The 18,640-nt window shown below is 36.8% G+C and overlaps 1 pseudogene; it reads left to right on the top strand.

Moving 5' to 3' along the window:
• Window positions 1–1,161: 1,161 nt before the first annotated feature.
• LOC102889182 overlaps window positions 1,162–18,640 on the top strand; it is a 40,715-nt pseudogene continuing 23,236 nt past the window's right edge.

Below are 18,640 nucleotides of genomic sequence, written 5' to 3'. Positions count from 1 at the left end.
CTTGAATCAGGTCAGTTTTGTGATGATCGAACAATAAACAGAGCTTGTGGAAATGAGACTAAGTACTTCTATAGCTAGATCATCAAAGATCATACAGTTTTCTTTCTTCTCTGGCCCACTTACTCTTGGAGACTTGACTGCCAAGTAGGAAGTCTGACTACCTGAGGCCACATGTTGTGAAGGAGTCCAAACCACAGGGGAAGGACAGGTAAACAGACCAGTCAACTGTCCCAGCTGAGCCAAGCCTACCATTTATCCCAATCCATTCCATTTATTCACTGCCAGACATGCAAGTGAAGAAAGCTTTAGATGATTCAAATCCCCAGACATTCAAGTCTTCCCAAGTAAGACTCCAGACAGTGAGCAGCAGAGACAAGACATCCAGTCTGTGCTCTGTCCAAATTCCTGATCCACAAAATCATGTGCAAATAAAATGGTTTTATTTAATGCCTATATATTTTGGGGTGATTGTTATGCAGCAATAGATAAGTGAAAGATACCTTATCCTGGTACATGATCTTTTAATAAAGTCGATAATATTTTTTCAATATAGAAAGATATTTTTCAAGAGTTTTGCACATGGTTCTAGTACCTTTGAAATTAAACAGTTTTTTGTTCACTGGTTTTGAATGATTAATTGAATGACTGGATCATTTTAACATTTGTTTCTAAGTTAGGAATTTTGATAATGATAAAAATATTAATCTTCCCCTTTCGTGCATTGAAAATAATTCCCACCTAATAATAAAAGCTAGCATATATGGAAGATTTTAAGAGTTTTTCCATCTATTATCGACTTTAAACCTCCCAATATTTTGATCCAGTAGATACCGTTATCGTCTCATTTTGAAGTTGAGTAAAAGAAATTAAGTAACTTCAGTTAAATGGCAAAGCCAGGATTGAACCCAGGCAGTTTATCGCCAGAGCCTCTGCTTTAGACCACAAAACTAATCCTTCTCTTCTAGGAAATACACATCTCAGAGCTAGCTAGCTGTGCACACAAGCCAGTAATCTCACAGCTTTACCAATTGGAGGCCAGATCACATTGCTATTTTACTACTATTTCTTATGGAAAAGACAAAAATAAAATCCAGAGGTCTAAATCTACATAAATCAAAAGAGAGCAACAACAACAAAAAATAACACAAGCGAAAGGCGGAGATGGAGTCCTTGTGCATGGACCCAAGTAAGTGACTACGAATTACCAGAATGAGGGATTCCACTGGTGAGTCTATTTCAAAGCATTTATTTAAATAATTTTTTAAGAAGAAAGGGAAAAATGAGAAAGGAGGAAGGAGGGTGGAAAGAGGAAAGGAAAGAAAGACACAAGGCAACAAGTTTAGTAATAATGGAATAATCAAAGAAATTGAAAGCCAGTGTGTGTGAAGGAAGAAGGGAAAAGTGAAAAAAAAAAAAAAATCCAACTGAAAATAGGAAACCAATTATAAATCCAGTTTGGAGATTTAAAAAGGACTTTAAAGACAGGGTAAAAATAAGAGAATTCTACCATTGAATAAATTCAGAACATGAACAAATTTCCATTCAGTTAAGTTCTGTGGGGAGAAATTCTCTGCAGTGGTGGGAAGAAAAGAAAACGTGTGCGCATCTGGAAATTTTACAGAACTAAATTGAGAGGCTGGGTATTTAATAAACTGTGACCCAATTATATCTAAATCTATTTCAGATTCTGTGTGCAGTAAAGGAACTAGCATGACAAATAAGATGGAAGGGATTAGAATGTGTTAACATTTAAGAAAATATAATTTCAACATGAAAATATTGATTTATTTAGGAAATAGGAAGTTAATCTTTTAAAGGAACATGAAAAGTCAAATAAATTTGAGAAAATTTATAAGAAGCAAAATACAGAATTTTACAGAAAAAATATATAGTCTTTAAGGAAGCTATATATTTTTTTAAAAATGCAAGTCAACATATAAAAATTTTCAGTTTTTTATTGTTAACCTGTATAAGAAAATACAACTTTTAAACAAAGAGAATAGACTTCTAGAAATCTGCTTTCTTTGGAAGTTTTAATGAATTAAAATGAAGGACTTTGTAATATTAGAAGAAATTATCCCAAATATTAAACCATCTACTAAATATTTATTAAGAACTGATTATGTACCAGGCACACTATTAAGGCATGGAGAATCTAATAAATAACTGACTTAAATCCTCTTCAAACATTTCTCAAAGAATATAAAAGGAGACAAAACTCTCTAACATATCAATCCTTGGTTTAACGTGTAAAAAATGTGGGTCATTTTTTTCCAATGCCCCTCTCTTGTAGCTAATACTAAATGTTTTTCTAACAAAGGAAAAACAATCATTCACCATCTACAATCAATACCATTTTATCCATGTGAATTTCCAAAGGTTGTGGAGAATGTCAATCCAATATTATAAAAGGCTACTAGTCCCAGAAAAAAATCTTATGAACAGAGCCCTAGAATGAGAATATAGGTCAGCTGCCCACTGCAGGACTACGCTAGTCACTAACTGCATGGCCATGTAATCTTTAAATCCTCAATGCAATAAGTAACATTTATAAAACTTCGGTTTCATTTCAAAGGTGAAGAAGAAGGCCCAGAAATGTTCAGTGATTAAACTGAGGTTTCAAATCTAGGCCTATCCTCTTCCTACTTGCTATATCATGCTGCCTCTATTTTTCTTACCTTCCGTCAACACTTTATATAAGTAGGAACTCCTTCATTTGTATATACAAAAAAAAAAAAAAAGATCCAACCCAAGCTTGAGTAAAAAGAGGAGATTTATTGGCTAAAGTAAACTAAAAAGTCCATGAGCAGTAGGGATTCAGGCATGGATGAAACCAGGAACTCAATTTATATCATTAGTAGTTGGTTATTATTCTCTTCATCTCTTGATTTTGCTTATCTCTATGGCTCCATTCTCAGGCAGTTTCTCCCCTCATAGTCACACAGAGGATCTCCAGTTGTCATATTAAAATTCCTGGGGTTTAATCTTATTTGATCAACTTGGGTCATGTGGTAATTCTCAATATCTAGAAAGGAGAGTCAGCCCCACCCAAATCTCATAGAATGAGGGTGGAGGAAGGATGGTTCTACCCATGGAAGATCAGGATGTTGATATCAGAAGACTGGAAAATAGATTCTGGGCGGCAAAAAAAATCTGACATCCGTGGCATTCTTAAATACACACACACACACACACACACACACACACACACACACACACACACACGTCTGTCATTTGTATCAAGGTTTCATTTACTTTCATTAGATGACTTTTTTTCTTGGGTCATACCTTTCCTTTATCTATAGGATTCACTTTGGGACAGTTCCAATTAAAGCTATGTATACATGACTATATACAACTGAGCAACTATTTTTAGTTATAATTTCTCTGAGTTACAGAGGAAGTAGACTTAAATATAAGACACCTTTTATGCTGTCCAATAAGATAGGAAAGTGGAGCTGCATCTTAAACTTAGACCCAAGATGGTCAGACCTGAAAAGTGGTATGAGCTAGATCAGGATTTGGAAAGTGAAGAAAAGAATTACTTTTCATTGATGGTACTTCTATCCATACTACTGCTCTTCTGGAAAGAAATACCTATTATCGCTTTGAAAAGACCATGATGACTTCTCACTCTGGACTACTTTCTGTGAGCACCATTACACCCAGGTGACAAGAGCTATGATGTGGTCAGCTCAGCATCCTGTGCATTTACCAGAAAACATGCCACCCATATGGTCTAAAAGTAAAGAATCTTGAACAAGCAGGTGTAGAGCAGCAATAGATCTGTCCTGGCTCCCAGTTATATGCTACTTCTATGGTCTACTTAACCGAGCCAACTCAGATGACTATAAACTGTAGATTACTCTTCACTGTGGTTATCGCTCAACCATTTGTCATTTGCCTTCTCAAGTTATTTTTGACATTGGAGTTCAGCCATTATGTACACAAAAATAAACCATTTTATAGGGCATAAACTAGCCCCATAAGATAGGACTAGAGCTGATAGTTCTGGATAACAACTCTCTAAGCTTTTTTCTCCGACTCACTTTAAAATAATGTTGGAGAGTATGAGGTTGCCAATTACACACCTAGATAATATAGATTTGGAATCAGTTGAGAAATATAGTCAACCAGTTATCGAAATATCAGCTTAATTGCTCATAGTGCCAGATTCAAGACTGGCCTGGACCTGCCCCCATGAGCTTTTCCTACAGAATAAAACTATCTACCCTCTACAACTTTGAGTGTTACTGCAAGGGCAAACTTAACACATACAGGTAGGGAAGAAAAACACAAATGTACAAAGTACAGGCCAAGAGAATACAGAAGGGCATACCACAGGAAAAGAGTAATACTCACCACCTGAACTTCACCCAGAAGAACGTGAACAGTGGGTGTCCAACTCTTGCCACCTAGGTGAAAAGGTAAACCACTCCTGGAGAAATAAGTAATGGACAGAGAATGGTGAAAGATAAGAGAATCTAACTTTATATGGCTGACAAACACACATAGAACCATAAAACACTGTTCCTTTCTGGGCAATGAAATGAAAATTTCCTTATGAAAAATTAAGTCAGAAAAAAAAAATGAGCTGCCTCCTTAAAAAAAAAAAAAAAGACCAAAAAAAAAGGCTGTCATTTATTAAGCATCAAATGTGTCAAGTATTTGAATTCTATCTTTCATAAAAAGCCTTATGGTTATTTTCATCCCTATGTTAGAGATGAGGAAACTAAGTTTCAGAACATTTAAGTTTTGTCTTTCCACTGTATCACAATGCTCCTTGGAAGAGTTTTATTATTGCTTTTTGCTGCCCAGCATCTAAATCCCCTTCCTAAATCTAATGAGTCCTGCCATTGCATGAGACTTATCAGTAGGCTAAGTACCCTCCCCAATACAGGAGTTGAAAAGGCTAGACGATTTTTCTCCCTGAACTTGGCCAATCAAGTATCTGCACCTTGGACATTAACTCTAGATCAAGTGACATTAAAAAAAAAAAAAAAAAGTAGAAGGCAGTTTAAAGTTTATTAAGTGGTAATGACAGCACCCTGTGTCTAGAGGCTGGAAGCATGCCTCATATCTAGTAACTACTACCAGACTCTTCCTCTTATGCATGGACCACCTTGGCTGTGGTTCAGCCAACAGATTCACTTGGTCCCTGCCTGTGGTGAACAGGATTATAGTTCAGTAACTATTTACTCCACCCACTCCTGCCTTCCACTGTGGGCTAAGCATACCTCCCTGCCCCACTACTGTTGGGCTTGGTCATGAAACATGCTTTGGTCAAAGGAACATTAGCCTATATGATACAAAGAGGTTTACATATGCTCGTGTGGTTTGGCTTGATAATTATGTAACAGGGATTTGCCATTAGCCCGATGAAGGACGCACATGCAATATATCAGAACCTAACTCAGAGCCTGGAGCTGAGCCCAACCAACCTGCAACCCAAAGCAGTGCTACCCAGTTGTATTAGTTTCCTGTGGTTGCTCTAGCACATTATCACAAAGCTAGTAGCTTAAAACAACGAAAATATTCTCTTACAACTTTGGAGGCCCGAAATCAGTTTCACTGTGCCAAATTCACAGTTTCAGGAGGGTTGTGCTCTAAAACACGATCTGTTTTCTTGCCATTTCAGCTTCTAGAACCGCATTTCTTGGCTCAGGGCCTCATCCTTCATCTTTAAAGCCAGAAGAATAGCATCTTCAAATCTCTTTCTGTTGCCATCACACATCACCTTCTGCCTCTGTGTCAAACGTCCCTCTGTCTCCCCTTCATAAGGACACATGATTGCATTTGGAACCCACCAGGATAATCTACCCATCTCAAGAAATTTAACTTAATCCCATCTGCAAATCCTCTTTTGCCACATAAATTAACAATCATAGCTCACAGGGATTAGGACATGGACATCTTGAGGGTGCCATTACTCAGCCTGCCATACAAGCCAAGCCTGTCCAGGACCACCAACCACAGTCAACCTGCAGACTCGTGAGAATGAGAATAAATACTCACTGTTTTAAGTGCCCGAGCTTTGAGATAGTTCATTGTACAACATTATTGTACAATGTTCAGGAGGGTCGTTGATCAGAAATAGCTGATTAACTTACCAACCACTTTCTGAAGCCTTCCCCTTGATTTTCTGAGCCACCAGGCATCTCCAATAAAATCCTATTGTGCTTAATGAATTAGAATCAGTTCCCATTACCTGCAATCTAAACAACCTACCTGATATACAGTAACCATAACAACTCTGACAAACTCAGAGAGTGGAATATCGAATGATAATACTGAGAACATAAAACTCAAACTGGGTGTTTTTCTTAGCACTTGTACTGTTGTGATCTGTTTGGAGAAAGTTGGAAAAATAGAGAAGTCAGTATAGGGGAAATTTTACTTGAAGTACTTTAAGTGGATAACACTTCTTTTCCACACAAAGAAAACTAAATCAAAACCCTAACCTTTAGGTAGAGGAGATGAGTAATTAAGACAGGTGTTTAACACAAAGAGCAGTTGCTAAAACCATTACAATAGTATATGCTGTCCCAAAGAGGCAACGACAAGAATGCTGACAAGACTACTGAATCAAATTGATATTTTTTCTTTTAAATTTCATTTTAACTCCTAGTTATTTCTATCCAAAAGAGATTCCACAGGTTGGAGAAGTGGCAATGAATTAATGTCATAAAAAATGTATAGAGACAGCAGGAAATTGCAGACCATTAGTTAAGCCCTGTGAGTCTTTGCCCTCATTTTACATCTTAAACAAAGTAAAAGAGGACAGTAGATAGAAGATAACTTAAAAACGTGGTGTTCCATAAAGGCCAGCCAAAAGAGCTTCAGGACATTTATTTGAAGTCAGGACATTGGTGCCAGGGTGAATAAAGGAGATGTAATAGGTTTACATTTTTACAAAGGGGCTTGACAGATCTAAATCAAAGGAAGAATGTCCAAGAGACAGAGTGATGGAATAATAGGAAGTAGAATTAAAACTTGGCTTACAGGGAGACAAAAGGCAATGATAACTTGTAGTTCTTCCAAGATAACTTGTGAGTAATGTGTGGGGGTGAGGAGCAAGTTAGAACAAAGATATTCCCAACATTGTGTGGATATAAGCAAAGGAGACTCTCCCATTAGGAGACCTATGTCTGCTTTCTTGAAAACAAAGATCCCATGAAACATTTCACTGGCAGAATCAGAGCTCTTCCTTACTAAACCAATTACTTAGAATAGAAAGGTCTTCTAAAGGGCTTCTGACAAATGAATTAAGTTGCTATGGTTGAGTTCCCTCCCCCCACCACCCCTCCAAAAAAAGATAGACATTCTGGATAATATATGATCAAAAAAAAATAATGCATAACTGAATTTCAAATATAGAAATAGAAATATACAGATGTTTAAAAACGAAAGGGGATTTCATAGAGCAGGAAATGTGAGCTAATTCCATAACCTTCCATCAGAGCTGTGCTCCTACGTGTGGGACATGGCAAGGATCCCAAGAGGCAAGGAAGCTGAAACCAACCGGGCCTCCTGGATTAGGCCACAAGCCCCAAAACACATCAACAGGAAAAATCCTATTAAAAAATCATCTCGTAAATGGCTCCTACTTAACAATCTGGCCAGATAACCCAAAACTCTTCATTACCTTTGTAAACCTACTAATGCCACTATCTTGGCTAGTAGGTAATTCCATGGTATACTCATATATTTCTGCTTTAATTAGTTGCTATGCTTATTAAGAGTCAGCAACATTGAGGAAGTGGTTCCATAGTGTAGCGGTTAGCACATCTGCTTTACAGGCAGAAGGTCCTGGGTTCATGTCTCAGTGGAGCCACAGTCCCTGGTCTATGGCCATGCCACCCTAAATAAGCCTGATGTCTGATCTCGGAAGCTAAGACAGGTCAGGCCTGGTTAGTACTTGGATGGGAGACCACCTAGGAAGACCAGGTGCTGTAGGCATAAATAATGATAAACAAAAACAAAATTTTTAAGCATCAGTAATATTGGTTTCTAAACCTGTCATTGCCTGGGTACTTGCAATTGCAACCCCATAATTTAATTAAATATTAAAGAAACTGAGAGAATGTGAGTATGTAAGGAGAGAGATTTACTGTTTCTATAGAAACAGCTTGAATTCTTTAAAAAGAATAAAGGTGAGTTGCTAAAAATATTGCTATCAAATTAGCTATGAATTACAAAACTGATTAACTGTTGGAGAATCTTAAAAATTTAGAACTCTGTAGTCAGATTGCTAAACAAATGTCTCTAAGTTTCACTTCACTACAAGTCTTTTAAAGAAAGTAGAATCAAAGATGATATTTTATGAGTATCAGAAAATTCCAGTACTTGGCAAATGAGGTACATTTGACACATTTTAAAGTAAAATAAATATTGAAGATATTTATATTTTTAATTACCTACATTAACCCATTATGAAAATCCTTTTTATATATATTACATATGTATATATATAAAATATATAAATATCTAGCATTGTGTTTTCTCCTCCAATAGTTAGAAAATCCTTATTTATGAAGTAAATTTTAAAATTAATCATGGCTGAATCAGTTTTTAAATGAAAGTAAGAGGGCTGTACTATACTAAATAGAATTCTGACTTGAAAAACTCATTCAAATATCTTGGGCCATTTTTAAATCCATAAAATGAGGAGAGTAGACAAGATAACTTCTAAGGATGCTTCCAACTTGTATAGTCCACAGTTTTACTATTCTCTTATAAGAGCTATTTGGAAAACTATTGAGATCAGGATTAAATTTAAGTGAAGAAACTAGTCTTTCTGACAAAGGAACTTACTTCCCTTTGGTTGTCAGTAGACACAGCACTGCAAATAACAGAAGTCATCTAGGAATAAAAGATATTCAAGTAAATGAAAGGACTAACTTAAACACATTAATCCAAGAAATGCAGAGTTAAGATTGAAAACCTAGCCTGGTCCCCAGAATTAAGTAAAGTTTTTTGTCTTTTTCCCTCCAGTACAACAATGCCAATTAAGAATAGAGTGTCAGCCAAGAGGGGTATCTAATGGAAAATGCTGACAGATTCTTAACTCTAACAGCCAAAAGAGAGTAGCTCTAATAAGGTGTCTGGAAGGAAAGGAAAGGGGAAACGGGAAAAATTACTGAGCAAGATGAAATGAGCTAGAGATAGAGATGAGAAACCTGTTAAAGGAGTCCTGAGGTTGACAGAGAGCTGAATCAAGGCACGTTCTAAGCAAGGTCCCTTCTCTTGTTTTAGATCCCACTCCATTCCCACTTGGCTCATTTCCACTTATTCCTAGCTGAACTCTGTCCTACCCCAGAAGCCAGTGATGAAACTGTGATTCTGCCCCTGACCCCTTCCCTAGGGCTTTGCCCTGTCTGCATACAGAACAAATGTCCTTGTGATAAAGATATTTTAAAATAAAGTCATATTTAATGTAGTGCCTTCTAAAGTCTCTTCAGTATGAGTCAGGTCAAATTAAATAAAGAAGGCATTTCAAGTGGAACATCAAACCAAAAGAACTGGATGATATTATGCAATATGATCATCCTGAAATACAGTGAGACTTCTCCCTGATCCTACTTTGGGGACTTGTCTTTTACTTTTTATTTTGGGAAATTTTAAATTAAAAAAAGTAGAGAAAATAGGGAAATGAACCCCCATGTAGCCATCACCTGCTTCAATAATTATCAATATGTGGCCAATCTTGTTTTATCTGCATACCTCATATTTTCCCCTGTCCTTCACTAGATTACTTTAAAGCAAATCCATACAGCAAATTTTCATCTATAAGTGTTTTGGTATGTATTTCTAAGAGACACCTGTATTTCTTAACAAAACCACAGTGTCCCTATCATACCTCAAAAAAAATAACCATAATTCCTTAACCACAAAATATTCAGTCAGTGTTCAAATTTCTTTGGGGTATATTTTTGGGGGTATACCATAATGATCAGGCAATAGAGGACAAGCTGAAAGCACTACCAACTGATGCCAAAGAATAGTAGTAATAGTAGTAGTAGTAGTAGTAGTAGTAGTAGTAGTAGTAGTAGTAGTAATAGTAGTAGTAGTAGTAAAATAAAATAAAATCACCAACCTTGAAACACACACAGTCGCATCATAAATGCTCCCTAAGCCAACAGCCTATAGATGGCAGCCAGGTGACACGGCTTCCTGCCTCCTCCTATACATGCCCTCAACTCCTTGACTCAGATTTATTCTTCTGTGGCTTATCTTTGCCTTTAAGGCCACTGTATATGATACTTATTTTACAACCAGTTTCATAAAAATTGAGGGGAAGCCCCTATATCAATTCCCACAGCACTATAGTACAGCTTAGATCTCGTTACACAGAGAGGTTCGTATTAAACAGGTCTAATCACAGAGCACTAAGCAGGGCTGCTTGAAAGGGCCCATTTGCTCAAAAGATGATGAAACTGTCAAGAAATGGAGATGAAAGAACGACTCTTGGTGAATGAATTATGATGAAGATAAAGGGCTTTTGAGTTGGACTGTCTGGTTCTAATCTCAGCTCTAAATTTACATGCCAAGTAATGTTAAACAAACTGCTTATTTTACTTGTACCTTGATTTCCTTGAATGTTTAGTGAGAGCAATAACAGGATCTATCTCAGAGCCCAAATTTGAAAATTAAAAGGGATAATGCATAAAAAATATCTGGATAATCAACTGCCCTCTATACAGGACTTTCAGTGCTAAAACAGGGACAGTACCATGCAAACTGGGATGATTGGTCATTCTATAAAAGAGTATCTGGTATACAGAAGGTACTCTGTAAATATTAACACGCACCAGTGGTAGTAGAAATTGAGGTAGAAGTAGTTTTAGCTCTTAATCGAAGGCAATAATAGTCTATTTTCCAAACAACTCCAAAATAGAACTTACTCTCAATGAGTAGTACTTACTTCAAATCTAGAAGTATTCAAACACATTGAAAGAAAATATGTGTCCAATTTAGTAGACATGATCCATGGTTCCAAAGTCTAATTTGATTAACAGACTTTTCTGAGGAGTTTCCTTAAAATGCAGATGCCTAAATTATTTCAATTAATATATTTTATTTGGGACATGGGGATCCTTATTTTGTTAAACTTCCTTGGTTGATTCTAATCAGCAGCCAGATGTTAATTACTTCCAAAATTTCTTCTAATCCTCAAGTTTTGTGATTCCCAAACTTTCCAAAATTCTCATTTCATATATATATATATCTCAAATATATATATTCTCAGGAGGACCAAACACCTAAGTCTTAAAACTTCCCAAAACTGAAACAAAACCTTACTTGAAAGTTTTGGGGATGTTTTATAGGTTTCGAGATGGGTTATTTTGTTTCGTTTGCGGGGGAGGTCATTTTTTGTTGTTGTTTTAGTTGGGTGAAGTGAAAAATCACACCATCTCTTTCTGAGCCTCTGGTGGGTTTATCTGAGGTGATTCAATCATATCAGAAAAAAAAAAAATGAGTAACTGACTGCCTGATTCCTCTGACAAGTGACACAACTTCTTCCTCTTATCAAGCCTGTAGCAAGAGACTGGCTATGACATTGGAAACAGTGGCGAATGTTTCAGGAGCTGTCTTGCCGTCAGGGACATGGAGAGGTGTAAGTGATTTATATCAGGTCACACAAAAGCCGGGGGGCATGCCAGAAATAGGATCTGCATCTTCCACTAGACAGTCCATGGTCCATGTAGTACACCTTGAGGATATGGAAGCGAGATCCCTCATTTGAGCAAAGAAGAAGATAGAAGGACTTCCATTTAGAGGTTCATAAATGCTACTCTGAAAAAAAGGAAGAAAATTTCCCTTTCATGCTCAATCAAGCCTAAACCAAGGTGAAAGAATGAGAAAATGTTACTTATTTTTGTAAGATGAAAGCTGCAGTATATACTCACTTCCTGTCAGTACCACACAGGGGCTTGTTTTTCCAATCATTCTTCATGCCCGGTCTCACACAGTGATTCTTGGAAGGCAGATTGGAGCAAAAAGATAAGGGGTGATTCCTATAGCTGGCCTCGAAAAAAAGAGCTTTTCTATTTTCTTTATAAAGCCATATAGTATTTGAGTTGATTAGATTTCTGAGTGTGTGACTCAATGCAGTAACATCAAAGGTATAAGAAGTAAAGTATTAAATGTCACTGGAGGGCCTGAAAAAAAAAGACAATTTCTTTTACCCAAAATTTTAACCAATTCCTGAGAAATAATTCAATCTGTTTTGTCCGAAACCGTTTATATGTAGTTACATATTTCTTTTTAAAATATTTTCAAAAAATAAATAATAAAATATTTTTATCTTTCTGACATATGGTGAACTGATTTCTCAAGGGTAAGAATCAAGTCTACTTTTACACACACACACACAGAGCTTCATAATACCCACAATAAAGTTCCATACTCAGATATTCAATTAATATTTTAGAATTATTCAATTACAGAAAAAACTAATGAATTAAATAATTAATATATTTAACTGTGTTAAAAGAAATTCTGAATTGTATGGTAATAAACAGGTGTTTTGAACTGAGGGCATGAATGGAGGAAGGAAATATCCATTTATTTACTTTTTATACCTCAAAAACTTGATAAAATAATGGTGGAATTACTGATTTTTTTTACATATGTAAAAAACACACGTACATAATGAACATGTGTTTACTTTATAATTTAAAAAATAAATAAATGTTTACAAGCTGGCAAGTACACAAGAAATAGCACTTTATTTTCTATAACTCAACTTACATTCTGACTCCAAGGGCCCTTTATACTGGACAGGTGAAAATCTCAACCATTTCTCTGGTGCCAAGAAAATAGGGGAGGTGAGGGAACACCAGTCCACACCAATTGGACCTACAATTATTTCTTATAGCACAGTTGTGATCACCCTCCACCAAGTCAGGGTTGAGCCTTGAAGATGGAGTTGAAACTCTAAGGGTGTGGAGGGGAGAGAAAAAGACAAAGCAGGACTTGACTATAGTGGGGGCAGGGAAAAGAAAGAACACCAAGAAAGAAAAACTCCCAGACTCCCATCTAAAGCATAGTTCACTAAAGTAATCCCATCTTTCGATGACTGTGAACACGCAAAATCATGAAGATGGTACACAAGATCTATTTGATCTTTTCCTGAAAGAATTGATTAACATATTAATATGTTCTCAAGGAGCTCATAGTCTAGTGGAAAAAAACAGACACAAATATCTTGCTACAATATAATACGTACTCTCTAAAAAGAATTTTAAAATTGCAGTGGGATTATGGACTGAGACTGAATACAGTTATTTCTTCCTGAAGGTATCTGAAAAGACTTCATAGAGTGACATTTCAACCAAGCTTTCAAGCATGACTTGGAGATGGGCAAGTAAAGACAGTGGGATGCAGAACCATATGTGCAAAGCATAAAAGGATGAAACCACATGACATGTTTATAGACTCTCAAGTAGAATGATGTCTTTAGAATATAGGGATGATCAAGGAGAAAGATGACAAAAATGGAAAGATAGGTTGTGACCATATTTAACGTGCATGATCCACGTATAATTGGGCAATTCCGATGTCTCATAGTCTTGCCTGATCCTAAAGCAGAGATATGTAGAGCTAAGCTGTGAACAGGAATTATGTCTCAAAGTCACAAACCAAATAATACTATGAATATGTATGTAAATTGCTAACCTCCCTCCAGGTGTATTATGGAACACACTATCTCTTGTCACTCCTCATTCTGTATTTTTCCCATAAAAGCCTATGAGCTTTGTAGTCCTCTTTTTAGGTAGTCAGGCATGAGTGACAGGAGCAATATAATAGCTCTGTAACCATAGAAACTTCCCCTGAAGACCTCCCTTAAGTACGTCCCAGAAATACCTCCCTTTTAGGGTTATAAATTATCTCAAATCCTAGAGCACAAAGGCCATAAAAGCTGCTGGCTAAACCAACTACAAATGCATGCACAGAAAGTAGTGCCTATAACTTCAGCCTCTTTATACCATCATTATAATATCATGACTATGCCTGGAAGTTCATGAATCCAATTATAACAGACTGAATTCTGGGTAAGCACATGCACAGTAGGCATAGTATTATATAGCAGCCAACTGTCAGTCAAGGTGACTTCACATATGGATCATCTAGGACCTCCCATCATGGCTCAAATATAAACAGACCTTCCCAATTCTGCATTGTTATAGCACCCTTGGCTGGAAACCCACCCCTCCCTTTGGGGTGTACTATCTTACCTCTTCACCTCCCAAATTCCACAGGGCTGCAGCCTTCCCTAGCGTGGCCTATCTCCTTCTAAAATATACTTTCAATAAATCTTACTTTTTCTAAATCTCACTGACCTGTAATTCTTTGTTGTGGTAGCGGGAAAGAACTGAAGGACAACAGCCAACACCACCGTCCTCCTCCTCTTCCCCGATGCCCCCGGGGCGACACTGGATTTCACATCACCCCAGTGGTAACACTCTCATTAAACTGAAAAACGTCTTTCCACCTCACTTTCCAGCTCCTCTCAAGCCAACTACCCCTCCTCCCATTGTTGCAGAAAAGCAGACCAGTGAGAAACCAAGCACCACTTGGAGAGCTGGAAAACTCAGGTTTATTACGTCGGCAGTCCCAGAAGAGCTAGTGCTCTGAAGATCTGGGCCCCAAGCTCAGGGGCAATTTTGTTTTTATAGAGTTTATTGCCGCTGTTATAGTTGATATGGGCTGATTGGTTGATTTGTCCTTAGGTGGTTACAGACCACGGGAGTTGCTATAGGTTACAGGCGCACAAAGAGTTGCTTTGGGCAAAGGGCAGTTACAGAGCATGAGATGATCAGACATGAACTTAGACAATACATCTGTTATGTAGACAGAACAATCAAAGGGGAGGATGAGGCTTCAGTTGATCTTGAGATCACTCTGCCCTTCAGCCTATGCATCAAGCATGTCTACAGATGCAGAACAAAGAGCTGATTATAAGGTTAGCCATTTGAGTGGAAAATTCCTTTTCACCATGGATGAATTTAAATTCAACATCCACATCCTTATAGAGAAAGTAGAAATGGGGTCTTTCATCTTTATTTTTCTTCCCAATTTACTAGTAATGAGACTGGAAGAAACTGCTCCTGCAATAGATACTGATGCCTCCTCTTCCTTTATATTCGGTTTCTAACAATTGCAGTCAAAACCCAATAGCCAGAAAGTGAGGACTAGAATAGCCAAGTATCCAGTCATATGAATGTTTACGCCAGTTCAATATCTGATATTCTTCCTTTTTTCTGAAATAATGAAATGTTTGCCAAAAAATCAATATGCTTTTGTGAAGGGAAAAGCTAACCACATTACAGAATTGGGTACTAATTGGAGGAAGCAAACTGATGTTGATAGCAAGGTTCTCTCAAGAAACAGTGTGTCCCTTTTGTAAAATCAAACCATTGCTAGTTTCTCATGTGCACTCATGATTGTGTGCTATAAGCGTGGATGTTTTAAATTCAGGGTTAGAGAAACTATTTTTTCATAATTTTATATATTTTTTCATGAATTTATTACTTTATCGCTGTGTCTTAAACTCTATTTTAACATCTCTTAGAGAAGCTAGAGGGTGAACCCTAAAAGCATATGGAAGAAGTTACATGGTGCTTTGGTGACTCAATCTTCCTGACATTTCCACAATTGACTTAACCTTGGACCAATGGCATTTTCAGTTGATTCCTGTTGTAGGCAGAATTAACTTAGGTTTGAGAGCATTCTCATTTTCCTTACACTAGTAACTATCCATATAATAACTGAAATTATTTTTACCAAGGAAAGTAAGTAGCTTTTTTAAAAGATAAAAGAATATAACATATTATTAAAACTAAGAAAAGATTTTAAGGGCTGCTGATCAAAGGTTTGTAAATAGCTTCTAACCATCTTTTACAATAAGCAAATAGAAAAAAATTTTGGAGAGAGCAGCAGCAAAAATCTTAAAAGTAAAGTCTTTACCTACCATAAAAATCACTAAACATAGAGACATCCTCCTTAATGTAACCAGGTCAGCTGAGCACATTTCCATTTTACCTATAAATGTGCCTCAAATGGGCAAACAAAATCCTGAATTTAAAGGTTCTGATTTTCTCCTTTTTCTTGGTAAAAAGACATCTTTGACTGTTCAAATACAAAATTGTAACAGTAGAACAAACTGGTCATCTCAATATACCATTTCTCTGATACAGTACAGGCATGACAAACTGTTCAGCCAGCTTTAGAGCAGCTGACAACTGCCAATAATCTTAAAATAGGCCAGACATGCTACCATTACAAAACAAAGCAATAAAAAAGCATTGGGGCAATGTAAAATAAAATCTTTGAAATGAAGCAAGCATAGATTTAATTGTGAGTGAGCTCTGTACAACTGGGAAGTTCTGAACTCTCATAAAATAGTCCATCAGAAAAGGCTTGCCTGATCCTAAATTTGGGGTATCTATAAGTAAGAAGTGTCCTGACCTATAAAATCACAACTGGCTGCTACCTGACACTCTGAACTTTGCATAATCAAATATTCACATTTTTCAGCTTCTGGAGACCACCACAGAGATGATAGGCTAAGCCCTCGATTTACAGATAATGAAACTGAGTCTCAGAGACTAGGAGAGTTGTCTAAAACAACCAAAAGCTAATATTCCTCATTCACTGAACTTTCTTTAATGGGACGTAGCAAATACAATGGTAAAGAATATCGACACACTCCCTATCCTCATTCATTCGTTCAATATTATTTGTTGAGTGTCTACTATATGCCAAATACAATGCTAAAAGTTTATATTTACTGGGAAAAACAGATTTTACAGCAAATAACACTAGTATTTATTTTCTCCCTTTTAAAATAAAATACTGTTAATTTTCACCATAAAAGTAATATATGTCATTAACAGAAATTTTGAAAACTACAGAAAAGTTGAAGGGAGGAAAAAGATGGCCTACCACCCACTGAAAATCACTTTCAATGTTTGATGTATTTCTTGCCAATCTATTTCTTAAGTCTAATTTTCATTCTCTCTTCCTTTTTCTCCTTTCAAACAGCTGTGATCATCCCATATGTACAATTATGTATCTTACTGTGTAGCATTTCCTCATGTTCTTAAAGACATTTTGTAATCATCATACCTAACAGCTGCAAAATTTTCCTAAAGTAGATATCATCATCTATCCAGTGTTATTTCCACTTATGGGAGGGTATACATTTATAAATTAAAGGCATCTTTTCAAAAAATGTTTCCATATTTTGGAATACTACCTTGGGAAATCAATTTATAATTAATTGACATCTCAATTTGCTCAAATGGATTTAAGGCTGTTTCCTAAAATTCCCAGAACTGTGATTCAGGTCACATGTGTGACCCTCCTGGAAACATCACTTTGTGATTTTTTTTGACAGGATACTATTACTACTGCTAAGAATATAAGAATTGCAGTTCCTTGGTCACTTTGACACCACTGGGCTGCCCACTTTTTTCTCATGTTCAATATTCTTAACCACTGATTAGACTAAGGGAGTTTAGCCTGTAAAAAGTAAAAAGTGCCCCACCTTTTTGAGTTCCGTAATGAAATACTGGACAACCAGTTAAATTTGAATTTCAGATAAACAATGAATAATTGGGACATACTATACTAAAGAAAAGTATTCATTTTTTAATCTAAAATTCAAATTTAACCAGACTTCCTATATTTTTATTTCCTAAATCTGGCAATCCTATCAACTCTGCCTCTTGCTAGTTGTTAGACTTGGCTAATTTTCTTACATCACTCCATGTCTTCCAAAAAGGGAAGACAACCATGTCCATCTCACTGGATGAATGCATCTCACAGAGAGACACAGAAAAGCACTTAGAATACTAAGTCTGCCTTCCTCCATTCCTCCACACTGAGTTTCATATTCTTCTCTTCTCCCTTACCTACTTTCCCCCTAACTCTGGGGCCCACTTGATTTTATCCACACTTCCCTGTAGTAGATCTAGGATTCCCACCCGGCCCCCACCCAAACCTACCTACCTTGCACTTGTTTTGAGGCTTGGTTCCAAGAAGTGGCTCACATCAAAAGTTGGTTCCAGAGAAGCTTGGATATCACAATTCAGTGATACTGAGTGCCAAGTAAACATATTATGTGGCTACATATAGTGTAGAGACCTAACTCAGACAATAAAGTCAGGGAAAGCCTTTGGAAAAAGTAATATCTAAATAAGAATTGAAGGAAAAGGAAAAGCGGGGAAGGGCAGGCATGCATGGTCTTCAGGGCAAAGAAAACAATATACGCAAAGACTTAAAGGTATCACGACTGTCATGGAATTGACAGAGCACAAAGAATGAGAGAAAAGTGATGAGAGAAGGGGACTAACTCATCTAAGGGCCTGTAGGCTATGTTGGATCACTGGATTCTATCCCAAGAACCGTAGTACACCATGGGCCAGAGGGGCACAGATTAAGCAGAGGGGTGATATGATCTATTTTACAAATGAACAATCCTTCTGGTTACATGGTAGAGGAAAGAATGGAAGGAAGACAAGACCAATAACAGAGAGATGAATTTTAAGGGCCGTTGCAATAATTCAGTCAAAAGACGATGTGTGTGGATAGATTACACTTCTTTTTTGCCTTAATAAAGGGAAGGAGGAAA

The sequence above is a fragment of the Pteropus alecto genome, unplaced genomic scaffold (assembly GCF_000325575.1).
Source record: "Pteropus alecto unplaced genomic scaffold, ASM32557v1 scaffold57, whole genome shotgun sequence".
Taxonomy (NCBI): domain Eukaryota; kingdom Metazoa; phylum Chordata; class Mammalia; order Chiroptera; family Pteropodidae; genus Pteropus; species Pteropus alecto.
Note: the sequence above shows the minus strand (reverse complement) of the source record. Positions and strands in the feature narration are given on the sequence as shown.